We start from the raw sequence: 8,843 nt of genomic DNA on the forward strand, positions 1-8,843 counted from the left end.
TTACGTTAAATAACGTCATTTTTCTTTCGAAACTTATTCAATTATCACTTGGCCGTCAGTAGCAAGGAACATATCATCAAAAAAAGATAGATAACTTGAATGCATTTCTCTAAAGCTATCCTGTTTAAAGAATAGTTTCTTTGTACCGTTCTCTGTTTCGGAAACAAAACAAATACTGGATATTTATAATGGAAAGTATAATCCGTTAATATATTTACTTTGGTCGGTAGATGTTATTGATTGTAAAGGTTCTCGATTTCGAGCCATGTTTGAGGTCATTTACTACACCTTAATCGGGCGTCAACTGGCCGCGTAAGTCACGGCATAACTGACCATGTTATGTATGGCCTTTCATGTAATAGAGAAAATATGACATCTCTAAAACGACAATCAAAAGAAGAAATTTGACAATGTTTCTGATCAGTACTGTTTCTCCCATTTCTACATGAAAATTTGGCCGACTTGAAATGCCACGGATTGTCCATGTCTAGTCAGATTCATTTAGTAATTCTTGATGAGTTTCTCTCTGCATGATGCTCGGTGACACTTTTGATAAAAGGATGTCAGAATGACGCTACACTTATAGTGAGTAGTATTGTACTGTGCCTCATTTAAAACACAGGACAGTTTACAATTAAACAGGCATCGATTAATCAGTCATAAATGTACGTCACAAATACACCAGCTACGGTGATTAGCATTTTGCATCATGCTCCATGATCAGCCAACATATCTGAGGATGCTGATAAAACAATATAGACAAAAATATCTATAGGTAAGCGGACGAGTAGGAGGCGGTTTACGGAATTTAACGGTACAGTACAGTTTGCCAGTAAAACTCCGAGGCCCGCAGGGCCGAGGAGTTTTAAGGCAAACTGTGCCGTTAAATTCCGTAAACCGCCGACTACGAGTTCGCTGACCGTGTTATACCACGAATTTGCCGAGTTTTAGAGCCTTGTTTGCACGCCGAAAGTTTTTATTTGTAATTTTAGTGCAGTGCAAGTTGAAACTTTGGCAGGAAAACATTGACGCGTTTTGACACCTTGTTGAACGAAAGTATAAAAAAAATAACCCATGATTGGATAAAACAAAGTTGACATGTGTTGCTATTGTAGTGCGATGACGTGGTTGAGCACCTGGTTTGATTTGAATTGTATGAATTAGGTTTGATTGATTGGTTGTTGAATGAAGTGAAAAGGTGTTTGCAGATCGACGTTAGAGTCACGTTTTGCTCATTTGGGTCGAAAACTTTGAGCAGCATACACGCAATTGCCGAGTCGCTCTACGTATATCGATATGGCGGATGAAGTACAAATGGAAGCTGTATCCGGTGCACTTCAACTACCAAAGCCAAAGATGGAAAAGAAAAGTCCCCCTGTCACGCCAGTGCTAACGGCCACAATCGGAAGACCATGCTACACGTCAGAGAAAGGCGCAACAGAAACTGCAAGTACAAAAAAACAATATGTCTAGATCCACAATGACTGTGGTACTGCGTGTGTGTTTGCCTGTAGCTAGATTTAACTTTACCTAAGGCGACTGAAACCTCTACATTCAGTGTTGATAACTGACTTTGAAGTCTTAAATTTCAGCTTCGAATGATCGTGATAACAATAACCTTAACACAGAAGTGATATTTGCAATCAATACCGTTATTTCACGGTGACCTGTAATTCAATTTGAGATGTACAGTCGTGCAAAATTAATTCAGTCCGGTGATTCTTTTAAAGTGTCTTTCCTCTGTACTTAATGGTGAAATAAATTTCTTCTGGTATAATGTCTCGCATTTGTTTTTTTTTAACTCGTCGCCACGTGACTTCCCTTTTGTTTAAAAAGTGTCCATTTTACAAGTTCTTTTGTTTAAAAGACCACGTCACTCTTACTTTTGTTATACCACTCTTCGCCTCGTGCCCATTGTTCTAACCTGTGAGCAGAACGGCGCAATACATGTTTATTTTTTCTGCGCTCACATCCTTTACAAATATGCGGGCCTTGTTTGGGGGACTTGAAAAATTTGACCACATGGAGGAGAGGCATTTGAAATTTTATTAGGGTACTTAGGGGGATCAGAAAAAAATAAGATTTCAACCGAGATTCCTCCAGCCCCCCCCCCCTAATTGTTATTTGTGAACGCAGCCTTAAATAGTTGCCCAGCAGCTATGTGCACTTGTACACAGGCGTGCAGCTAATATGTAAATACGGGACTGTGCACCTACATACTCGGTATGAAGCTAGTATCGTTACACGATTAATCTCTGAAATGTTGGGTGTAATAATTGCAAATTTGGTTAAAAAATAAATAATTCCATTTGGTCACATATTTTTTCTTTTAGTCTTTACTGTTCAAAGTTTTACTTCTGTATCATTTTATAACAAGAATGTGAAAATTTAGAAAATCAAGCATGGTGACCCCATCTTTTTTCTTTAATATTTGATTTCTCATATGCCAGAATTCAAAAATTTCTATGTGTTCTTCCATGTGTTGCTCTCTGGCCTGATCTTGTGTACAAGTATGTTTCACTGTCATGAGCGTCATTTGACCCAAACTCTTCTTCAACTACCATGTACATCAGAGTCAGAGCTATCTCTGTCACTGTTCAGGTATGCAGTGACAGTGACACTGCAGTAGCAGAGCATTAATGATAGTGACACTACCCATAGGCAGTAGCTGTATTAACTTTGATAATTTTGGCAATATTTTTGTTCAGTTTTACAACTGCGTTCTTGTTCTACTCCCTACAGCATGTTGAATTGTCTAGCATTCAGCTTGCTATCACAGCCTATGTATGTGTACCATGCATTTGTATCACTAACAACTGACTGTCAGTCTGGACTCCAATTAAATTATCACCAAATACATATTATATATGCACATACTAGGCTTTGTCGACAAACTAAATATTGTGTGCTTGAGCATGCTGTAGGGAGATAGCAAGAAACTGTAGTAATTGTAATATTGCATAGAAATATTGCAAAAATCATCAACAGTTGCAGCTTCTGCCGTTACTAGGCTCACGTTTGTTTTTTTACGACAAATCACACATGTTTAGATTTTTTCAAGATAAAAGTCATGAAATGTGACAAAATGGTTCTAGATTTTGTTAAATTATTACTAACATTACAACAATTGGATGACATAAAAATGGTATTCATTTTTCATGAATTACCTACGAAAACTTGGGATTGGAAAATGTAAAACGCAAAAGGGAACCAAAAATTTTCAAGTCCCCCCCCCAAAAATTTCGAATCCCCCTGAATTCCTCCAGCCCCCCCTAACCGGTTTTTTTTTGTGTGAACGCAGCCTAAATGCTCTGCACGTTGGCAAAGTCACTTTTTCGTTCGTTGTACCCGTTCGTGATAGTTGCTGTCGATATTTTAGGAGCGCAAGCGCGACTTTTGCTTGCTCTCTTTCGGTTCGTTCTCATGCACAAGTGCCCCTGAAAGCGTCACCATCTGAGGTATGACCTTTTACTTATTCAATACTGGCATTTCGCTCATCTGCGAGACCGTAGCATTGATTATTCGTTCGAGTCCCGTCAAGGTGTAAGACAGAATATTTGCACAGTCTAAGTGGCAGTGAATTCTCAGTCATTTCTAAGTTACGTTTGTATCTACTTTCAGACTTGCAAATAATTTAATGGTTTAATGTAGACGAAATGATAGTAATATATTATGTATTTTTATTCACTTTTTTGAATTGAATTTGTCATATTTGTATTTGCGTTCTTTTTCTCAGAACCGTGCGTACCGTTTGGTGTGCACTGTGCGTACCGTATCTGCCATGTAACAAGTGCTAAGACTGTGTAGACCCAATTGTTAGAGAGTTACATTAAAGGCCAGAGTGTTATAACCAGGGCCCCATGCTATGTAGGGTTTACATCCTACATAATGTGTACAAAGAAGTTCGAAATTTAATAGTTTTAGTTGTTTTTCGTACAATACATCCCCAGTGGAAAATTGTCTGACTTAAAAATGGCTAGATTTTTAATGAATGTGGCTTTTTTGTAAATTTACTACCGTAAACTGATTAATCCACATCACAAATCGCACTCTGACACACTGATAATGCGCAACAAACTGAAAATAGGTTACGATTGTAACTAAACTTGAGCAATAACGTTAGCATTCACTATAATATGTTTGGTGATATGATGTAGTTACTTTAAAAGACATACTTCCAAAGTCTGGAAAAAGGTGTGAGGACACTCTGCATATATTAAACATAATAAGTAAACAGCCATATTTGCTGTCTTCGGGTTTTTAACTGATTATGGAAACATGCCTTCAGCCTAAGGATTCTACAGGATTCAGCTGCATGGTCTCGCACACAAGTCACCAACTTAGAAATCGGTTATTGGTAACGAGGATCAATCATATGAATGATGCAAAGCCAGAGAAATTTGAAATGACTCACCATACGAACTTTATATCAAATACAGTGACGAATGAAAAGTGACCCATGCGGGACTCTAACCCAAACCTGCCAAACCCCCGATTACATTCGGATGCTCTACCAACTGAGCTAATGGATCAGTCGGCTCAATGTGGGCGGTCCTGTGTCTTAGATGGGGCAACTCTTCATTCTGTTGTGCGTGGATGGCGAGTAAGACAGGTCAACTCATCACTTAACCTTTCAGCCTATCCTACAGGATTCAACAGGGTCTAGCACACAATTAAGTCATCAACTTAGGAATCGAATATATATATATATATATATATATATATATATATATATATATATATATATATATATATATATATATATACAGGATAGGTCAAGCAGCACAAACTCTAGGACACAATGTTTTCACTACAAACTAAATTTTATTGTCCGATGTATCGTGGGCTTCATCCCACTTCATCGGGGTTATAAACTGAAATAAACGGAAAACAGAATATAAAAGCATGTAAAAGAAAATAATGGAAAGCTAAAATATTGAAACGAACTTGAAAAGCGAAACTCTAAAAAGTATTTTCAGTGGTAACTGGACCTCGGGCTCAACATGGGGATCCATACTACCCAAAGAACAACGCAAGACTGTATATATATATATATATATATATATATATATATATATATATATATATATATATATATATATATATATATATATATATATATATATATATATATATATATATATATATACACGAAGTATGCGGTTCGACTTGTCCGATACAAAGTGCTCAATACAAAAGTAGAGCGAGATATATAAGGGTTGCTGGAGAATTGATTTTACAATTTCATCTCTACAACGTTGTTTCGTGAGTCGCGAGACTCACTCATCAGGAGACTAGACTGGAGTGAATCTACATGGGCTAAACATCGCTGGTTACACAGGTGGTGGAATTTTGGTTGAGATTGACAGTTGTTGCATAACAATATATTGCTGCTGCTATGAATATTCATGTTTACGGAGAGGACTGATTTACTTCGTTGGATGTATTTGGGAGTTACTAGTTGTTGCATAACAACGTCTTGCTTCTGTGACGGCATGATGACACAAGTTCATTTCTTTTATTGAGTGTGGAATCAGCCACGCAATTCGTAAACGAAATCTCAGAAACAGTAAAGTGTTCTCATTACAACTAAATTTCTTCCGTATGATTCGGGTTTACTTACTCGGTACATTCCACGTGTCTTGGTCAATCTCACAAACATCAACCAATTCAAAGGCCGAAGAGCTCCAGGATATAATAGCATTTTGATATCCTATTCCAGAAGTACCTCGCATCAGTATCCTTATCTCTTGCTCCGTGAGCAAACGATTCCAGAGATTAAATCCTCTTAAATATCCATAAAAGGAGAGTCTTACTTTGTTTTGATGCTGTCCGATTATAATACACCGCCTCCTCCGATCATTAAATGATCACCTGCTATGTCGAAGTAAATGTTGTGCGATAAATATGCATCTGCATTGTCATACAGCAGATAATAGTTTATATCAAAGCTCCCAGTTAAACACGAGAACGTCCACGTATCAAAACTAGACAGTTCGCCGGCCACAGTAAGCCCCCGGTTGGTTGCAAAAGATAAGACGTGCGTATGCGTACTTTTAGGGATCGACCCCCACAAAAAATAATTATGCCGGTAGTCACTCGAGGTTCTATATGATGCAAACGTGTATCTATGCTCATCAATCGGATTTGGTATTTTGACCCACAGACACATGGAAAAATCTGTCATATCGGGAATTGTGCCACAGTATTTCACGTGGGATGTATTCGACACTTCTGGGAACGATACCACTTTACCGGTAAGATTGTCTCTGGCTGTACCTGCAAATGATTAAACAGCAATTAGCATGATTCGATCTTCAAAGCAAAAGTAGTTGCAGCTTATTATGTATATATTTTTATTTTATGTTTTATGTTAATGTTTTATCTTAAGTTGTTTCACCAATAATGGAATACGACAGGTATCAATATGACAAATTAGCCGATGAGATGAAATTCCCGATAAAAGAAAACAAGTTTCTAAATTTTCCTCAAGTTTAATAATTCTCAATTTCCGACAACAACTTTAAAGTGCTATAGCGTTTTTAGTGATCGTCCATACATGGCTTCTGGTTGAAACGAAAGTAACAAACCTGTTTGTCATATAAAAACGTAGTTAGATTTCAAACGAAAGTGTTAACATCATAAATGCGAGGTTACTGATAAAGCTATTTCTGACCTCATGAAAATGTATATTCATCGCGAAGAAGAAGAAGAACAGCTCTTCAGTGCGGAGGTATTTTACGTGTACCGCGTACTTTTTAGCAAAGCATGTTAGAAATATTTTTTCCACATGATCATTTAAATATATTTTTAAATATGAAAGAGAAATGATATTGCAGGTTCGGGACAGGGCGAAGAGTTGCTTTTCAATATTCATCTTACTCCTTAACCCTACCTTGATCTTGACATTGTGACGCAAAAACGACTACGATGAGAACTCCTACCAGTACTGTGCCGAGCAAAATTGTAGACCGATCCATATTGGGGACTCTTCCCTCTAGAATGAGTGACAACAACGTTTACTAATTGCTGCGTTCAGTTTTAACACACTTTTATTTTTGTGATGAGTTAAGAACGATCTCAGGCTACCACAGGCGTTCAACAAGCGACTTTCCTTCGTTTTTAGCTCACGTATTTACACGTCGGCTAATGTCATAGCGATGTCTGTCTGTCTGTCCGTCCGTGCGTGCGTGCGTGTGTGTGTGTGTGTGTGTGTGTGTGTGTGTCTGTCTGTCTGTCTGTCTGTCTGTCTGTTGTGTTGTGTGTGTCTGTCTGTCTGTCTGTCTGTTTACACGATAACTCAAAACGCCTGAACAGATTCAAGTCAGATTTGGTACACAGGTACCATATGCCACTTGCAAGAACTGGTAAGATTTTGGTTATGTTGCTTGCATATTAATGAAGTTATGCAATATCATTTTTTTCCCGTACAATGGTTTCCCTATGGAGACGATAATGACAGTGTAGTATATCAAGAAATACTGCACAAAATTTCATGAAACTTTTCACAGATGACAATCTCAGAACATAATGATGATACTGTGAGTGTCATGTCAATTACCTGCTCATTTGCATATTAACAAACTTTTGTTATTATTGACATAACCCTGAAACTCCTGCACCAAACTTGATGATACGTGCAACAAATATTGATCTGATATATATCTAATTATGCTTAGTAGTAATGGGCTGTGTCAAGTTATTAAATAGCTTATTTGCATATTTTATGAAGTTTTATAATTAGTCATATAACTCTGATATAACTGCACCAAATTTGATGAATTCTGCTGCAGAAACTGATCTGACTGATATCTAACTGTGGTGTAAAGCACTTAGTAGTGTCAAGTTAATTAAGGGTTCATTTGCATATTTAATGAACTTTGTAATTAGGTATATAACTCTGAAATTACGGCACCCAAGTACATCTGGTACAGATATTGATCTGATAAATATCTAATTGTACTGACAAGCATTTAGCAGTGTCAAGTTAACAAATAGCTCATTTGCATATTTTATGAAGTTTTGTAATTAGTCATATAACTCCAAAATAACTGCACCAAATTCGATGAATCTGCTGCAGATACTAATCCGATAGATATCTAATTGTGGTGTAAAGCATTTAGTTGTGTGGAGTTAATTAAGGGTTCATTTGCATATTTAACGAACTTTGCAATTAGTGATATTACTCCAAAATTACAGCATTACATTTGGTGAAACTTGCTACAGATATTAATATAATAATTATAATATGCTTTGCTGGAATCCCGCAATCTGATTGGCTGGAGCCGGGGTTTATATTCTCAACAAGAAGACCTGCGCGCCGCGTAACATTTTTGAGCTCGCGCAAATTTCGAACGTCAACTTGAGAGCTCAACGCGCCGTAATGTCGAACAAGTCTATGGCTTCAGATTGATTTTGATTGTTAAATTTTAGTCTAATGCAGCTTGACGAACCAACAAATGAAGAGTTTCTGTAAGCAGTGGAGGTTATGTTACACAACAACATAATTTTTAAAGTTTTTTGAGCGTTTTTTTGAAGTAAAATTCTTCAAGTTCGATGTCTAATCGCGATATCGATGCGCTGCGTAACCGAATTTTATGAATTCAACTGTGCACGCGCAACCAAATACCCTCGCTTGCCGTTTATAACCTCTAAATATTCAATTGTACTGAGAAGTTAATAATTAGCTCATTTACATATTAAATAAAGTTTTGTAATTAGTGATTTAACTCTGAGAGTACTGTGCGAAAGTTGATGAAACCTACTTCATATATTGATATATCAGATATCTGATGGTTCTTATCACAGGCGGCCCAATCAGTATTAAAAAGCTTATTATTGAG

The sequence above is a fragment of the Ptychodera flava genome, chromosome 4 (assembly GCF_041260155.1).
Source record: "Ptychodera flava strain L36383 chromosome 4, AS_Pfla_20210202, whole genome shotgun sequence".
NCBI lineage: Eukaryota > Metazoa > Hemichordata > Enteropneusta > Ptychoderidae > Ptychodera > Ptychodera flava.